Source organism: Salvelinus fontinalis, unplaced genomic scaffold (assembly GCF_029448725.1).
Source record: "Salvelinus fontinalis isolate EN_2023a unplaced genomic scaffold, ASM2944872v1 scaffold_0052, whole genome shotgun sequence".
Lineage (NCBI taxonomy): Eukaryota > Metazoa > Chordata > Actinopteri > Salmoniformes > Salmonidae > Salvelinus > Salvelinus fontinalis.
This window is the reverse complement of record NW_026600261.1, coordinates 501,807-521,094: the sequence shown is the minus strand read 5'-3', so window position 1 is coordinate 521,094 and position 19,288 is coordinate 501,807. Positions and strand designations below refer to the sequence as shown.

The 19,288-nt window shown below is 47.5% G+C and overlaps 1 protein-coding gene across 1 annotated transcript in view; it reads right to left on the bottom strand.

The window, feature by feature from the left end:
• The window catches only part of trak1a (trafficking protein, kinesin binding 1a), a 64,512-nt gene extending 47,766 nt beyond the window's left edge, over nucleotides 1-16,746 (bottom strand). The window contains exon 1 of the mRNA XM_055911176.1: nucleotides 16,553-16,746. The gene's annotated coding sequence lies outside the window, so the exon portion shown is untranslated. The remainder of the gene's footprint in view (nucleotides 1-16,552) is intronic.
• Between the last annotated feature and the right edge of the window lie 2,542 nt (nucleotides 16,747-19,288).

The window sequence follows — 19,288 nt, the reverse complement described above, 5'->3', positions numbered from 1 at the left end:
CATACACAGAGTCCTATATACACAGAGTCCTATATACACAGAGTCCTATATACACAGAGTCCTATATACACAGAGCCATATATACACAGAGTCCTATATACACAGAGTCCTATATACACAGAGTCCTATATACACAGAGTCCTATATACACAGAGCCCTGGCTGTACAGTATATCAAAAACGTTCAAATCATCTTGAGCCAAGCCACTACTAGCTGACTACGTTTCTCCAAGCTGCTGAACTTGGGAGCTAGTGTTTAAAGCAGCCGTTGGACTACTGTGGTCACAATGTCAAGGTGGACAAATGTCCCATCCTCCAGCAGGCTGACATGAAATAAGAGTTCAGTGGAGGAATGGGACTGCCTGGCTCTGGACCCACTGCGGTGACAACAGCTGAGCTATGCTAGCTAGAGAGTCACACATACAGTACTTTCTCCATGTCCATTAGCGGAACACTACCGTACGGTGTGCTACCTCAACACGTCTCCATTAGGGGAACACTACTGTACAGTGTGCTACCTCAACACGTCTCCATTAGGGGAACACTACTGTACAGTGTGTTACCTCAACACGTCTCCATTAGGGGAACACTACCGTACGGTGTGTTACCTCAACACGTCTCCATTAGGGCAACACTACCGTACGGTGTGCTACCTCAACACGTATCCATTAGGGGAACACTACCGTACGGTGTGTTACCTCAACACGTCTCCATTAGGGGAACACTACCGTACGGTGTGTTACCTCAACACGTCTCCATTAGGGGAACACTACCGTACGGTGTGTTACCTCAACACGTCTCCATTAGGGGAACACTACCGTACGGTGTGTTACCTCAACACATCTCCATTAGGGGAACACTACCGTACGGTGTGTTACCTCAACACGTCTCCATTAGGGGAACACTACCGTACAGTGTGTTAACTAAACACGTCTTCATTAGGGGAACACTACCGTACGGTGTGTTACCTCAACACGTCTCCATTAGGGGAACACTACCGTACGGTGTGTTACCTCAACACGTCTCCATTAGGGGAACACTACCGTACGGTGTGTTACCTCAACACGTCTCCATTAGGGGAACACTACCGTACGGTGTGTTACCTCAACACGTCTCCATTAGGGGAACACTACCGTACGGTGTGTTACCTCAACACGTCTCCATTAGGGGAACACTACCGTACGGTGTGTTACCTCAACACGTCTCCATTAGGGGAACACTACCGTACAGTGTGCTACCTCAACACGTCTCCATTAGGGGAACACTACCGTACAGTGTGCTACCTCAACACGTCTCCATTAGGGGAACACTACTGTACAGTGTGCTACCTCAACACGTCTCCATTAGGGGAACACTACCGTACGGTGTGTTACTTCAACACGTCTCCATTAGGGGAACACTACCGTACAGTGTGCTACCTCAACACGTCTCCATTAGGGGAACACTACAGTGTGTTAACTAAACACGTCTTCATTAGGGGAACACTACCGTACGGTGTGTTACCTCAACACGTCTCCATTAGGGGAACACTACAGTGTGTTAACTAAGCACGTCTCCATTAGGGGAACACTACCGTACGGTGTGTTACCTCAACACGTCTCCATTAGGGGAACACTACCGTACAGTGTGTTAACTAAACAAGCCTCCAGAGAGATCCAGCCAACACTTGCGCTCACACAGGGTCGATTTGACACACACACACACACACACACACACACACACACACACACACACACACACACACACACACACACACACACACACACACACACACACACACACACACACACACTAAAGCCAATAAACATCTGTGAGAACCCTAGAAACCTGAATAAAACCCGAACGGATCAAGCATATTAAAGTGTAAAACTCTTCTGTAGGACGTGGGTCATCTAAGATACAGATGTAAACATGATATTCCACACGTTAACAGTGCTGGGGGAGAGACAGAGCAGCATCTGATTCAGTGTGCTCCAGGACGACAGGGAGGGAATCAGAAGGCTGTAGACACAACAGAGCAGCATCTGATTCAGTGTGCTCCAGGACGACAGGGAGGGAATCAGAAGGCTGTAGACACAACAGAGCAGCATCTGATTCAGTGTGCTCCAGGACGACAGGGAGGGAATCAGAAGGCTGTAGACACAACAGAGCAGAACAGCTGCTGATTGTTCCTTTCCCCTACTTTAGGACAACCACTGTTCTCCACCTATCCAGCCACCGCTGTGGCAGAGCAGCAGCATATCTACAACTACATGTCTGATAAGAAATGACACTCACTACTGACAACACCAAGAGGCTTGATTCTTTAGCCTTACGTCTGCCCGCTGCCTGTTTAATAAGCCCCCTCCATTACCCTGGCTATGGTTGTAATAAGCCCCCTCCATTACCCTGGCTATGGTTGTAATAAGCCCCCTCCATTACCCTGGCTATGGTTGTAATAAGTCCCCTCCATTACCCTGGCTATGGTTGTAATAAGCCCCCTCCATTACCCTGGCTATGGTTGTAATAAGCCCCCTCCATTACCCTGGCTATAAGCCCCCTCCATTACCCTGGCTATGGTTGTAATAAGCCCACTACATTACACTGGCTATAAGCCCCTCCATTACCCTGGCTATGGTTGTAATAAGCCCCCTCCATTACCCTGGCTATAAGCCCCCTCCATTACCCTGGCTATGGTTGTAATACGCCCCCTCCTTTACCCTGGCTATGGTTGTAATAAGCCCCCTTCATTACACTGGCTATGGTTGTAATAAGCCCCCACCATTACCATGGCTATGGTTGTAATAAGCCCCCTACATTACACTGGCTATGGTTGTAATAATCCCCCACCATTACCATGGCTATGGTTGTAATAAGCCCCCTACATTACACTGGCTATAATCCCCCTCCATTACCCTGGCTATGGTTGTAATAAGCCCCCTCCATTACCCTGGCTATAAACCCCCTCCATTACCCTGGCTATGGTTGTAATAAGCCCCCTACACTACACTGGCTGTAAGCCCCCTCCATTACCCTGGCTATGGTTGTAATAAGCCCCCTACATTACACTGGCTATGGTTGTAATAAGCCCCCACCATTACCATGGCTATGGTTGTAATAAGCCCACTACATTACACTGGCTATGGTTGTAATAAGCCCCCCACATTACCCTGGCTATGGTTGTAATAAGCCCCCTCCATTACCCTGGCTATGGTTGTAATAAGCCCCCCACCATTACCCTGGCTATGGTTGTAATAAGCCCCCTCCATTACCCTGGCTATGGTTGTAATAAGCCCCCCACCATTACCATGGCTATGGTTGTAATAAGCCCACCACATTACACTGGCTATGGTTGTAATAAGTCCCCTCCATTACCCTGGCTATGGTTTTAATAAGCCCCCACCATTACCCTGGCTATGGTTGTAATAAGCCCCCTACATTACACTGGCTATGGTTGGAATTCATGTGGTCTTGCCAAGAGGCTGGGTCTGGCACAGATCCACCAGACAGATGACACTGCTCAACGGCTCCTGACGCCATGGCAACTGTGCTGTAGTGTGTCTTGGTCTGTCCCAGAGGAAAAGCAGAACTTGGTGAACAGTGCAGGGCCGGGCTATGAGTCAGTCTCAGTCCGTTCCATTCAGCTGGCCTGACCACTGCTCATGGACTAATGGAAAAGCTCTGGCTGATTCCAACTGTTTTGTCTACCCACAAACTGTTCCCATGGATACATCAGGCTGTGGGAATATCTGTGGTGTGTGGCTAAAACTGCATATCTGACAGAAAGAGAAGCCGAAAGAGAACAATCTCAGTTAACCCGGAACTAAAGTCTTGTGTAACCGGTCAGCTGCTATGTTAACGTAGTCGGCCCACCAGAGCAACAATGACATGTGGACACACTGACAGACTTAATGACAAACAAAGTCCACCAAGCCAGAAATCAACCCTCACAGCCCCCTGACATGAACTTTGGGTTCAGTTCACATGGCAAAGTTGAATATTTAAAGTATCTTAAGTCCAAAAGTGAACAGACTACGATATAGCATCCGTTAACTGCTAACAGTACTGCATACATGTGTTCATGACTTCACCTTCCTATCTATATGTTGTGGGCAGTAATATAGTGGCTGTATTGGCATGATATTTTTACCTCAGTGTGGACCTCAATAAGACACATCTGTATCAATAAAATAGCCTTCTACTGATACTACTGGAGAAGATTACAATCGGATACACATGTTGAACAAAATTCAGATTTACTGGTGTGAAGTATCATCCTGTTCTAGACGGAGTATCCTGTTGTAATATAGACTAAAGTTAGCATGCTATTCTTGAGGTACTTCCAGACTATTTAATTAGCTAGATGAGCACTAATGTTATTTTGAGAACAGCACAAGATGAGCCCTAAGCATTGTAAACATCCCATGAACTTTAGTAACATTATAATCATGTGATGTGCTTTTTTTACATGTCTTTGAAAGATAACTGTCAGAGAAAAGATCATGTTTTGCCACAAGACGTAGTTACAGTAACCTTACTGAACCCAACCTACCACAGCCTGGGTACCTACTGTAGTTCCAGTAACCTTACTGAACCCAACCTACCACAGCCTGGGTACCTACTGTAGTTACAGTAACCTTACTGAACCCAACCTACCACAGCCTGGGTACCTACTGTAGTTACAGTAACCTTACTGAACCCAACCTACCACAGCCTGGGTACCTACTGTAGTTCCAGTAACCTTACTGAACCCAACCTACCACAGCCCGGGTACCTACTGTAGTTACAGTAACCTTACTGAACCCAACCTACCACAGCCTGGGTACCTACTGTAGTTACAGTAACCTTACTGAACCCAACCTACCACAGCCTGGGTACCTACTGTAGTTACAGTAACCTTACTGAACCCAACCTACCACAGCCCGGGTACCTACTGTAGTTACAGTAACCTTACTGAACCCAACCTACCACAGCCTGGGTACCTACTGTAGTTACAGTAACCTTACTGAACCCAACCTACCACAGCCTGGGTACCTACTGTAGTTACAGTAACCTTACTGAACCCAACCTACCACAGCCTGGGTACCTACTGTAGTTACAGTAACCTTACTGAACCCAACCTACCACAGCCTGGGTACCTACTGTAGTTACAGTAACCTTACTGAACCCAACCTACCACAGCCTGGGTACCTACTGTAGTTACAGTAACCTTACTGAACCCAACCTACCACAGCCCGGGTACCTACTGTAGTTACAGTAACCTTACTGAACCCAACCTACCACAGCCCGGGTACCTACTGTAGTTACAGTAACCTTACTGAACCCAACCTACCACAGCCTGGGTACCTACTGTAGTTACAGTAACCTTACTGAACCCAACCTACCACAGCCTGGGTACCTACTGTAGTTACAGTAACCTTACTGAACCCAACCTACCACAGCCTGGGTACCTACTGTAGTTCCAGTAACCTTACTGAACCCAACCTACCACAGCCCGGGTACCTACTGTAGTTACAGTAACCTTACTGAACCCAACCTACCACAGCCTGGGTACCTACTGTAGTTACAGTAACCTTACTGAACCCAACCTACCACAGCCTGGGTACCTACTGTAGTTACAGTAACCTTACTGAACCCAACCTACCACAGCCCGGGTACCTACTGTAGTTACAGTAACCTTACTGAACCCAACCTACCACAGCCTGGGTACCTACTGTAGTTACAGTAACCTTACTGAACCCAACCTACCACAGCCTGGGTACCTACTGTAGTTACAGTAACCTTACTGAACCCAACCTACCACAGCCTGGGTACCTACTGTAGTTACAGTAACCTTACTGAACCCAACCTACCACAGCCTGGGTACCTACTGTAGTTACAGTAACCTTACTGAACCCAACCTACCACAGCCCGGGTACCTACTGTAGTTACAGTAACCTTACTGAACCCAACCTACCACAGCCCGGGTACCTACTGTAGTTCCAGTAACCTTACTGAACCCAACCTACCACAGCCTGGGTACCTACTGTAGTTACAGTAACCTTACTGAACCCAACCTACCACAGCCCGGGTACCTACTGTAGTTACAGTAACCTTACTGAACCCAACCTACCACAGCCCGGGTACCTACTGTAGTTACAGTAACCTTACTGAACCCAACCTACCACAGCCCGGGTACCTACTGTAGTTCCAGTAACCTTAGTGAACCCAACCTACCACAGCCCGGGTACCTACTGTAGTTACAGTAACCTTACTGAACCCAACCTACCACAGCCTGGGTACCTACTGTAGTTACAGTAACCTTACTGAACCCAACCTACCACAGCCCGGGTACCTACTGTAGTTCCAGTAACCTTACTGAACCCAACCTACCACAGCCCGGGTACCTACTGTAGTTACAGTAACCTTACTGAACCCAACCTACCACAGCCCGGGTACCTACTGTAGTTACAGTAACCTTAGTGAACCCAACCTACCACAGCCCGGGTACCTACTGTAGTTACAGTAACCTTACTGAACCCAACCTACCACAGCCTGGGTACCTACTGTAGTTACAGTAACCTTAGTGAACCCAACCTACCACAGCCTGGGTACCTACTGTAGTTACAGTAACCTTACTGAACCCAACCTACCACAGCCCGGGTACATACTGTAGTTACAGTAACCTTACTGAACCCAACCTACCACAGCCTGGGTACCTACTGTAGTTACAGTAACCTTACTGAACCCAACCTACCACAGCCTGGGTACCTACTGTAGTTACAGTAACCTTACTGAACCCAACCTACCACAGCCTGGGTACCTACTGTAGTTACAGTAACCTTACTGAACCCAACCTACCACAGCCTGGGTACCTACTGTAGTTACAGTAACCTTACTGAACCCAACCTACCACAGCCTGGGTACCTACTGTAGTTACAGTAACCTTACTGAACCCAACCTACCACAGCCTGGGTACCTACTGTAGTTACAGTAACCTTACTGAACCCAACCTACCACAGCCCGGGTACCTACTGTAGTTACAGTAACCTTACTGAACCCAACCTACCACAGCCCGGGTACCTACTGTAGTTACAGTATCCTTACTGAACCCAAACTACCACAGCCCGGGTACCTACTGTAGTTACAGTAACCTTACTGAACCCAACCTACCACAGCCTGGGTACCTACTGTAGTTACAGTAACCTTACTGAACCCAACCTACCACAGCCTGGGTACCTACTGTAGTTACAGTAACCTTACTGAACCCAACCTACCACAGCCTGGGTACCTACTGTAGTTACAGTAACCTTACTGAACCCAACCTACCACAGCCCGGGTACCTACTGTAGTTACAGTATCCTTACTGAACCCAAACTACCACAGCCTGGGTACCTACTGTAGTTACAGTATCCTTACTGAACCCAACCTACCACAGCCTGGGTACCTACTGTAGTTACAGTATCCTTACTGAACCCAAACTACCACAGCCTGGGTACCTACTGTAGTTACAGTATCCTTACTGAACCCAAACTACCACAGCCTGGGTACCTACTGTAGTTACAGTAACCTTACTGAACCCAACCTACCACAGCCCGGGTACCTACTGTAGTTACAGTAACCTTACTGAACCCAACCTACCACAGCCCGGGTACCTACTGTAGTTACAGTAACCTTACTGAACCCAACCTACCACAGCCCGGGTACCTACTGTAGTTACAGTAACCTTACTGAACCCAACCTACCACAGCCCGGGTACCTACTGTAGTTACAGTAACCTTACTGAACCCAACCTACCACAGCCCGGGTACCTACTGTAGTTACAGTAACCTTACTGAACCCAACCTACCACAGCCTGGGTACCTACTGTAGTTACAGTAACCTTACTGAACCCAACCTACCACAGCCCGGGTACCTACTGTAGTTACAGTAACCTTACTGAACCCAACCTACCACAGCCCGGGTACCTACTGTAGTTACAGTAACCTTACTGAACCCAACCTACCACAGCCCGGGTACCTACTGTAGTTACAGTAACCTTACTGAACCCAACCTACCACAGCCCGGGTACCTACTGTAGTTACAGTAACCTTACTGAACCCAACCTACCACAGCCCGGGTACCTACTGTAGTTACAGTAACCTTACTGAACCCAACCTACCACAGCCTGGGTACCTACTGTAGTTACAGTAACCTTACTGAACCCAACCTACCACAGCCCGGGTACCTACTGTAGTTACAGTAACCTTACTGAACCCAACCTACCACAGCCCGGGTACCTACTGTAGTTACAGTAACCTTACTGAACCCAACCTACCACAGCCTGGGTACCTACTGTAGTTACAGTAACCTTACTGAACCCAACCTACCACAGCCTGGGTACCTACTGTAGTTACAGTAACCTTACTGAACCCAACCTACCACAGCCCGGGTACCTACTGTAGTTACAGTAACCTTACTGAACCAAACCTACCACAGCCCGGGTACCTACTGTAGTTACAGTAACCTTACTGAACCCAACCTACCACAGCCTGGGTACCTACTGTAGTTACAGTAACCTTACTGAACCAAACCTACCACAGCCTGGGTACCTACTGTAGTTACAGTAACCTTACTGAACCCAACCTACCACAGCCTGGGTACCTACTGTAGTTACAGTAACCTTACTGAACCCAACCTACCACAGCCTGGGTACCTACTGTAGTTACAGTAACCTTACTGAACCAAACCTACCACAGCCTGGGTACCTACTGTAGTTACAGTAACCTTACTGAACCCAACCTACCACAGCCTGGGTACCTACTGTAGTTACAGTAACCTTACTGAACCCAACCTACCACAGCCTGGGTACCTACTGTAGTTACAGTAACCTTACTGAACCCAACCTACCACAGCCTGGGTACCTACTGTAGTTACAGTAACCTTACTGAACCCAACCTACCACAGCCTGGGTACCTACTGTAGTTACAGTAACCTTACTGAACCCAACCTACCACAGCCCGGGTACCTACTGTAGTTACAGTAACCTTACTGAACCCAACCTACCACAGCCCGGGTACCTACTGTAGTTACAGTAACCTTACTGAACCCAACCTACCACAGCCCGGGTACCTACTGTAGTTACAGTAACCTTACTGAACCCAACCTACCACAGCCTGGGTACCTACTGTAGTTACATTATCCTTACTGAACCCAACCTACCACAGCCTGGGTACCTACTGTAGTTACAGTAACCTTACTGAACCCAACCTACCACAGCCCGGGTACCTACTGTAGTTACAGTAACCTTACTGAACCCAACCTACCACAGCCTGGGTACCTACTGTAGTTCCAGTAACCTTACTGAACCCAACCTACCACAGCCTGGGTACGTACTGTAGTTACAGTAACCTTACTGAACCCAACCTACCACAGCCTGGGTACCTACTGTAGTTCCAGTAACCTTACTGAACCCAACCTACCACAGCCTGGGTATGTACTACGTCTCCCAGCAGCATGATATCAGACAGCCTAGTTAGTCTCCGATGCCCTGGCTTCACTCAGGAGATGGAAGCCTCAGACAGAGGCTAAAACAGTCTAATGAATGGATATTAACCCAGTGTGTGGTTCGTCACCAAACCCCATTCATGTTACTTAATATACATAACCATGCTGAAGCATGGCAAATCCACGGTTCCTATGGCAACCACTGGGACACATGGGGAGCAGGGAAACGGAGGCTTCAGAATGGACTGAGGATGAATCCCAAACGGAACCATATGGGACACAGTGGGAGAGATGGGTTTGGGAGTGAACAAAGGAGGGTTCAGTAACATCCACTGGCGTATGTTGCTATAACAACCGGAAGAATACAGCACTGTACCAATAAATTAAATCAGCATGGTATGAAACTAAGTAAAAAGAGACAGAATTATAGGACATACGATTATTTTTGGATAAGCCTTACTACAATAAAAGGGAATATAATCCACGTTGTAGTGAATCCCTGCCTAGAAAAAAAATAAAAAACGTCCATCTCCTCAGACAATCAACTGGCCTTGCGTTGAGACTGTCTGTCTAAACAGAACAACAGAAGGGATAGTTACCCTTCGATGCTGATCTTGGGTCAGTTTTGTATTTTCACAAATAATGGTTAAGGTTAGGATTGGGGGAAGGGAAGTTGATCCTAGATCTGTACCAAGGGGAAACTTCACCCAATACCGAACTGCCAGGACCCTAACCCCACCAGGTGGCAGCACTGAACCACAGCTCTCAGTCCTTTAATGCCATTGAGCTGCTTCCTGTACTCATAGCAAGGGTCCAACTCCAGAAAAGAGACTATATGTTGCCATTCATTCATCAGCATAGAGGTAAAGGGTACAACAAACGTTTCATTGTGGGTAACTCAAAGCTGCTTCCAACAGTTTTGGAAGCAGTCAGTCTGTATGCATGTCAGCTTGGCTGTCTTCAGCTAAAATACAGTTTTTATTTTATTTTGTTTCACCTTTATTTAACCAGGTAGGCCAGTTGAGAACAAGTTCTCATTTGCAACTGCGACCTGGCCAAGAGCAAAGCAGTTCGACACATACAACAACACAGAGTTACACATAGAAAAAACAAACATACAATCAATAATACAGTAGAAAAGTCTATATACAGCATGTGCAAATGAGGTAAGATAAGGGAGGTAAAGGCAATAAATAGGCCATGGTGGCGAAGTAATTACAATATAGCAATTAAACACTGGAACGGTAGGATGTGCAGAAGATGAATGTGCAAGTTGAGATACTGGGGTGCAAAGGAGCAAGATAAATAAAGAAATACAGCATGGGGATAAGGTAGATTGGATGGGCTATTTACAGATGAGCTATGTACAGGTGCAGTGATCTGTGAGCTGCTCTGACAGCTGATGCTTAAAGCTAGTGAGGGAGGTAAGAGTCTCCAGCTTCAGTGATTTTTGCAGTTTGTTCCAGTCATTGGCAGCAGAAAACTAGAAGGAGAGGCGGCTAAAGGAGGATTTGGCTTTGGGGGTGACCAGTGAGATATACCTGCTGGAGCGCGTGCTACTGGTGGGTGCTGCTATGGTGACCAGTGAGCTGAGATAAGGTGGGGCTTTACCTAGCAAAGACTTGTAGATGACCTGGAGCCTTTGGCGACGAGTACGAAGCGAGGGCCAGCCAACGAGAGCGTACAGGTCACAGTGGTGGGTAGTGTATGGGGCTTTGGTGACAAAACGGATGGCACTGTGATAGACTGCATCCAATTTGTTGAGTCCAACGAGTGTTGGAGGCTATTTTGTAAATGACATCGCCGAAGTCGAGGATCGGTAGGATGGTCAGTTTTACGAGGGTATGTTTGGCAGCATGAGTGAAGGATGCTTTATTGCAAAATAGGAAGCCGATTCTAGATTTCATTTTGGATTGGAGATGTTTAATGTGAGTCTGGAAGGAGAGTTTACAGTCTAACCAGACACCTAGGTATTTGTAGTTGTCCACATATTCTAAGTCAGAACCGTCCAGAGTAGTGATGCTGGACGGGCGGGCAGATGTGGCCAGCGATCGGATGAAGAGCATGCATTTAGTTTTACTAGTGTTGAAGAGCAGTTGGAGGCCACAGAAGGAGTGTTTTATAGCATTGAAGCTCATCTGGAGGTTAGTTAACACAGTGTCCAACGAAGGGCCAGATGTATACAGAATGGTGTCGTCTGCGTAGAGGTGGATCAAAGAATCACCAGCAGCGAGAGCGACATCATTGATGTATACAGAGAAGAGAGTCGGGCCCGAGAATTGAACCCTGTGGCACCCCCATAGACTGCCAGAGGTCCGAACAACAGGCCCTCCGATTTGACATACTGAACTCTATCGGAGAAGTAGTTTAGGGAACCAAGTGAGGCAATCATTTGAGAAACCAAGGTTGTTGAGTCTGCCAATAAGAATATTGTGATTGACAGAGTCGAAAGCCTTAGCCAGGTCGATGAATACGGCTGCACAGTAATGTCTCTTATCGATGGCGGTTATGATATCGTTTAGGACCTTGAGCGTGGATGAGGTGCACCCATGACCAGCTCTAAAACCAGATTGCATAGCGAAGTAGTTACGGTGAGATTCGAAATGGTCGGTAATCTGTTTGTTAACTTGACTTTCAAAGACCTTAGAAAGACAGGGTAGAATAGATATAGGTCTGTAGCAGTTTGGGTCTAGAGTGTCCCCCCCTTTGAAGAGGGGGATGATCGCAGCAGCTTTCCAATCTATGGGAATCTCAGACGATATGAAAGAGAGGTTGAACAGACTAGTAATAGGGCTTGCAATAATTTTGGCAGAAAATGTACAAAGAGAGGGTCCAGATTGTCTAGCCCGGCTGATTTGTAGGGGTCCAGATTTTGCAGCTCTTTCAGAACATCAGCTATCTGGATTTGGGTGAGTTTGTAATGGAAACAAAAAATCTGTGTGCTCATTGAACAAGTTTTGGATGCAGCATAGCACCTCCCTGTTTCACTCCGTTTCAGTGTTTCTTCTCTACTGAACAGGATCAGGAGAATGATGAGAAATGCAGTCCCACTGCCCCCTGGAAGTTCGCTGAGTGAACACTGAGGGTGTGTCCCAAATGCCACCCTATTCAAAGTACTTCTTTTCATCAAGGCCCATATGTCTCTGGTCAAAAGTAGTGCACTATATAGGGAACAGGGTGCCATTTTGGATGCAGCCTGAGCAAGCAGCATAATCTGGTCCCCTAACTGGCCTCATGACAGGAAGTGACAGGTCACAATAGAGTTTGGTTTCTCATTCTCACCACATCTCCCTCACTACGCCCGTTAAGCCGCCCCTCCCCCCAGCATTTCCTGGGTTACAGATAGCCTGTAAGTCCCAAATAACATTCTATTCTCTATATAGTGCCCTACTTTGACCCTATGGACCCTGGTCAAAAGTAGTGCACTATAAAGGGAATAGGGTGCCATTTGTGACAGAGACCCTCTGTAACTCCCTCCTGAGTTGTGTTTGAATCAATAAGAATGTCATTTTAAAGTACTCAGCAGAAGCCACAATAATGCAGCCGTAAGTTAGATGAAACTGTCCTCACAGTGAATTGTGACATTCATTTCCCCATGGGCTCTGTTTGTCAGGTTGCCAATACTGGTACTGTTCAACAGAAATGCTGATGAAACACCACCCAGAGCATATGATTTTGCCCACTGTGATCCTAAAATTCAATGGTTCTATAAGTAATTCTATGATTTGACAAAGCTAGGCCATAACAAAGTGAGATGGGTACAGGCAAATAGTAGGGCGCAGGAGTATGGTGTGGTTGGGTTTGTTGTGGTGAACAAGCGGATCTCTCCAGTGACTCAGACAGATGTGTTGTGTGGGTTCGTTCCCCTGATACCCACACAAAGGACTACTGGGTTCGTTCCCCTGATACCCACACAAAGGGACTGCTGGGTTCATTCCCCTGATACCCACACAAAAGGGACTGCTGGGTTCATTCCCCTGATACCCACACAAAGGGACTGCTGGGTTCGTTCCCCTGATACCCACACAAAGGGACTGCTGGGTTCATTCCCCTGATACCCACACAAAGGGCCTGCTGGGTTCGTTCCCCTGATACCCACACAAAAGGACTGCTGGGTTCGTTCCCCTGATACCCACACAAAGGGACTGCTGGGTTCGTTCCCCTGATACCCACACAAAAGGACTGCTGGGTTCGTTCCCCTGATACCCACACAAAAGGACTGCTGGGTTCGTTCCCCTGATACCCACACAAAAGGACTGCTGGGTTCGTTCCCCTGATACCCACACAAAGGGACTGCTGGGTTCGTTCCCCTGATACCCACACAAAAGGACTGCTGGGTTCGTTCCTCTGATACCCACACAAAAGGGACTGCTGGGTTCATTCCCCTGATACCCACACAAAGGGACAGCTGGGTTCATTCCCCTGATACCCACACAAAGGGCCTGCTGGGTTCGTTCCCCTGATACCCACACAAAAGGACTGCTGGGTTCGTTCCCCTGATACCCACACAAAGGGACTGCTGGGTTCGTTCCCCTGATACCCACACAAAAGGACTGCTGGGTTCGTTCCCCTGATACCCACACAAAGGGACTGCTGGGTTCATTCCCCTGATACCCACACAAAGGGCCTGCTGGGTTCGTTCCCCTGATACCCACACAAAAGGACTGCTGGGTTCGTTCCCCTGATACCCACACAAAGGGACTGCTGGGTTCGTTCCCCTGATACCCACACAAAAGGACTGCTGGGTTCGTTCCCCTGATACCCACACAAAAGGACTGCTGGGTTCGTTCCCCTGATACCCACACAAAAGGACTGCTGGGTTCGTTCCCCTGATACCCACACAAAGGGACTGCTGGGTTCGTTCCCCTGATACCCACACAAAAGGACTGCTGGGTTCGTTCCTCTGATACCCACACAAAAGGGACTGCTGGGTTCATTCCCCTGATATCCACACAAAGGGACAGCTGGGTTCATTCCCCTGATACCCACACAAAGGGCCTGCTGGGTTCGTTCCCCTGATACCCACACAAAAGGACTGCTGGGTTCGTTCCCCTGATACCCACACAAAGGGACTGCTGGGTTCGTTCCCCTGATACCCACACAAAAGGACTGCTGGGTTCATTCCCCTGATACCCACACAAAGGGCCTGCTGGGTTCGTTCCCCTGATACCCACACAAAAGGACTGCTGGGTTCGTTCCCCTGATACCCACACAAAGGGACTGCTGGGTTCGTTCCCCTGATACCCACACAAAGGGACTGCTGGGTTCGTTCCCCTGATACCCACACAAAAGGACTGCTGGGTTCGTTCCCCTGATACCCACACAAAGGGCCTGCTGGTTTCGTTCCCCTGATACCCACACAAAGGGCCTGCTGGGTTTGTTCCCTTTATACCCACACAAAAGGGCCTGCTGGGTTCGTTCCCCTGATACCCACACAAAAGGGACTGCTGGGTTCGTTCCCCTGATACCCACACAAAAGGGACTGCTGGGTTCGTTCCCCTGATACCCACACAAAAGGGACTGCTGGGTTCGTTCCCCTGATACCCACACAAAGGGCCTGCTGGGTTCGTTCCCCTGATACCCACACAAAAGGGCCTGCTGGGTTCGTTCCCCTGATACCCACACAAAAGGGCCTGCTGGGTTCGTTCCCCTGATACCCACACAAAGGGACTGCTGTGTTCGTTCCCCTGATACCCACACAAAGGGACTGCTGGGTTCGTTCCCCTGATACCAACACAAAGGGACTGCTGGGTTCGTTCCTCTGATACCCACACAAAGGGACTGCTGGGTTCGTTCCCCTGATACCCACACAAAGGGACTGCTGGGTTCGTTCCCCTGATACCCACACAAAGGGACTGCTGGGTTCGTTCCCCTGATACCCACACAAAGGGACTGCTGGGTTGTATCACTCTGCTCAGTGAAGCGCTGTGCTCTGCGAGGCTGTGCTGTCTGCTGGGCACGATCCCTGCCAGTCCCCTGGAACTGAAACACTGACGTCACTTCATTCTTACATCTTGAGAAGCCACTTTTCATTTCTATTCACAGACAGAAGCATTGAGAGGGTTTACATGAACTTGGTTTGCCTCGCAGCGGCATTATAACTGTCAATTGCAGGCTTCAGTATAACGGATACTGCTCTCTCTCTCTCTTCCTGCAGTGTAGTTTATCCAGACCATACAGAAACAGGGCATGCATCCCAAATGGAACCCTATATAGTGCACTACTTTTGACCAGGGCCCTATGCCATTAGGGAGTAGTGCACTATAAAGGCAATAGGGTGCCCTTTAGGATGCAGTTAGCGAGCGAGAGCGGGGAGAGCGAGCGAGAGCGGGGAGAGCGAGCGAGAGCATATTCGTTGTTCTGTGGAGAACCATTCTGATGATGAATAATAAAGTATTGGCAGCTGTTCCTCTACTATGGCTTGTTTCAAGTGCTTGTGTTGTACATCCCACATTCAATAACACACCCACTGACCACATGGAAATCTCTAATAACAATAACACACCCACTGACCACATGGAAACCTCTAATGCTTAAACAATAACACACCCACTGACCACACAAATGAAAAAAACTATTTGTGGTTCGTGTTCCATCAATCTTTCAATTCCAGAAGCAGCAACACTCAGGACATAAAGGTGTTCTGGAATAAGACTACAACTGCTCTTTGGAACATGTATTCAATTCCAGATGGAGCTACTCTGAAGTTCTGAGAAGAAAACTTGTGGTAGAGCTCTGCTGTAGTGTTGAGCAGAACACTGAAGACACACACACACACACACACACACACACACACACACACACACACACACACACACACACACACACACACACACACACACACACACACAGCAGGGTGTTAGAACCTGGAGCTAGTTTAGAGGGACAAGGGAGCGCTGCTTTGATTCAGCCAGATAAACAACAGGGATCAAAAGGTTACTGAATGAACTGAGGACTACAACTTGTCTTGAATTCAGTGAAATCCATAAACAATGCAGTGGAGGCTGTTTATGGCTTTCAGTTACACTGAATTCAAGACAAGTCAGAGACATTTTCTGTCAATCAGAATTGGATTTAGTCTCCTAATGTCAGGGCTGTACTGCACGTACCAGTGATGGTCCCGGCATCTCTGTAGACGGTGGTGACATCATCGGGGGGCGCGACCTCAGTCACATACTGCTCTTCGCGGGGGCCGTGCGCGCTGGGGTAGTCTGGCTGCGGATTGGAGGGTTCCCTGTGGGGAGGGGCGGAGGTGGAGGCAGAGGTGTTGTGGTGTGAAGCTGCGGTGTCCAGCTTGCTGGATGAGATTCACAGGAGAGCAGTATGTGCCATGGGCAGGGCCAGCAGAGGGCGTCAGGCGGAGGGAGAGAAGCAGCAGCGGCTACACACCCTGGACCACACCGCACCTGACTACACCACCACCTGACCACACCACCACCAGACCAGATCACTTCCTGTAGACGGAACCTGGGAGGAGAGAAGAGAAACATGAATTGGGTTGCCAGGCAAATTCAAAAAGGACCCACAGGACGGACGTTTAAATAATCAATAGGAAAGCAGGTCAGGTCACAGCAGGTCACAGTATCCCCTGGTTCAGGAGGGAAATTAACCTCTATTGTGGCTCTGTTCAGAAACAACCTCTCAGTTTGAGGAACTTCATGTATATAAACAAGTCCCTAGGTGTTAGGGCCTATAGGGGCTAGGGGTTATGGACTAAGGCTTGTTTATGGAATGGGCCCATGTAAGACGGGTAGCAGCCAGCAGGATGTACTATGGGAGGGGTGAAGGACGGAAGGACCTGCTTTCCACTCAGAACATAAATGTTGGTGAGCCTCAACTTTCTCTTTCACTGTCTGGTGCTTGCAGAAGTCTGAGTATTTATAGCCCTATCAAACCTCCTGGGAGACTAGTAAGACATGTCAACAACAAGAAAAGCATTGATGTAACTTCTTCTGAAGTGTGAAAAGGACAAGACTGATATTAAGCTGCGAGAACGTCAAGATAAAGTGGGACAGTAAAATAGAATAAAAAAGCATTTCTATTCATCTTAGGATGCAGTGATGCAGAGAAGATTTTGAACCTCCCTGTCCCAGTTTTGCTAGTACTGAGAAACAGAACATCAACAGTGTGAAATCAGAAAATACTATAAAATAATTAGAAATGATTATAAACTTAAAGCCACGTTGTGAAGAAGGTAACATGTGTGTTGGTCTTAAGGCCTCAGCATGCTTCAGTTCGGCTGGTAGCTAGTCTAAGATGTTGGGTAGCTAGCCGTCACATCTAAGATGTTGGGTGCAGTATTTCTCAATAAAAAAATGTGCATGAAAACTAGGCGTCTCTCGTTGAACAACAACATATACTTTATTGAAGAATCCTTACAGTTGACCAATCATGGACGAAGGGACATGCACGTTGGCTCCTGAACTTTGTCTGGCCTTGAGAAAAAATGTTGTGTGCCCGAACAACGAACAAAACCCTTACCCAAGTCCACAACTAACAAAACCCTTACCCAAGTCCACAACTAACAAAACCCTTACCCAAGTCCACAACTAACAAAACCCTTACCCAAGTCCACAACTAACAAAACCCTTACCCAAGTCCACAACTAACAAAACCCCTTACCCAAGTCCACAACTAACAAAACCCCTTACCCAAGTCCACAACTAACAAAACCCCTTACCCAAGTCCACAACTAACAAAACCCTTACCCAAGTCCACAACTAACAAAACCCTTACCCAAGTCCACAACTAACAAAACCCTTACCCAAGTCCACAACTAACGAAACCCTTACCCAAGTCCACAACTAACGAAACCCTTACCCAAGTCCACAACTAACAAAACCCTTACCCAAGTCCACAACGAACAAAACCCTTACCCAAGTCCACAACGAACAAAACCCTTACCCAAGTCCACAACGAACAAAACCCTTACCCAAGTGCACAACTAACAAAACCCCTTTCCCAAGTCCACAACTAACAAAACCCTTACCCAAGTCCACAACTAACAAAACCCCTTACCCAAGTCCACAACCCTTACCCAAGTCCACAACTAACAAAACCCCTTACCCAAGTCCACAACTAACAAAAACCTTACCCAAGTCCACAACTAACAAAACCCTTACCCAAGTCCACAACCCTTACCCAAGTCCACAACTAACAAAACCCTTACCCAAGTCCACAACTAACAAAAACCTTACCCAAGTCCACAACTTACAAAACCCTTACCCAAGTCCACAACTAACAAAAACATCACCATAATATTTGCAAACTCTTCTGAACGGTTTCATCTAAGAAGCATGCGGATGCCTTTAGATAGACCATGACACAAAATAAAAGGTGCAGAATCAGGTAGAGTTTTATTATAGGCTAGGTAATACAACATTAAAGTTGACAAAAAAAGACTGACAAAACAAGCAAAACACAAGAAGGGTCCAGAATCTAAAAAGATATATACCTTAGTCTACTAGTATCAACAATATATTCTCTAATTCCATGCATAGGCTTCATTCCAAACCAAACACAAGGTGCTGGACGACCCCCTGTGCACGGTAAATACTGGCAAGCATTCACATGCGCACTACAACACACAGCTGATCACGGGACCGGCCGATGTAAGTGCGGCAAAACAAACAAACTTGAAAATGAAAAGTGATTAAATGAAGAAAAAAAACCTAAGTCGTAAGTCTTTGCCAATGAGCTCTTAAACATCACAGAGGATCAAATAGCTGATATATTTCATCTTTATTTTAACAGGGGTCATGCTGAGACCAAAGTCTCTTTCAAAGATATATACACTACACATCAACACATGTTCTTATTACACACCATATCTACCTAGATGCAGT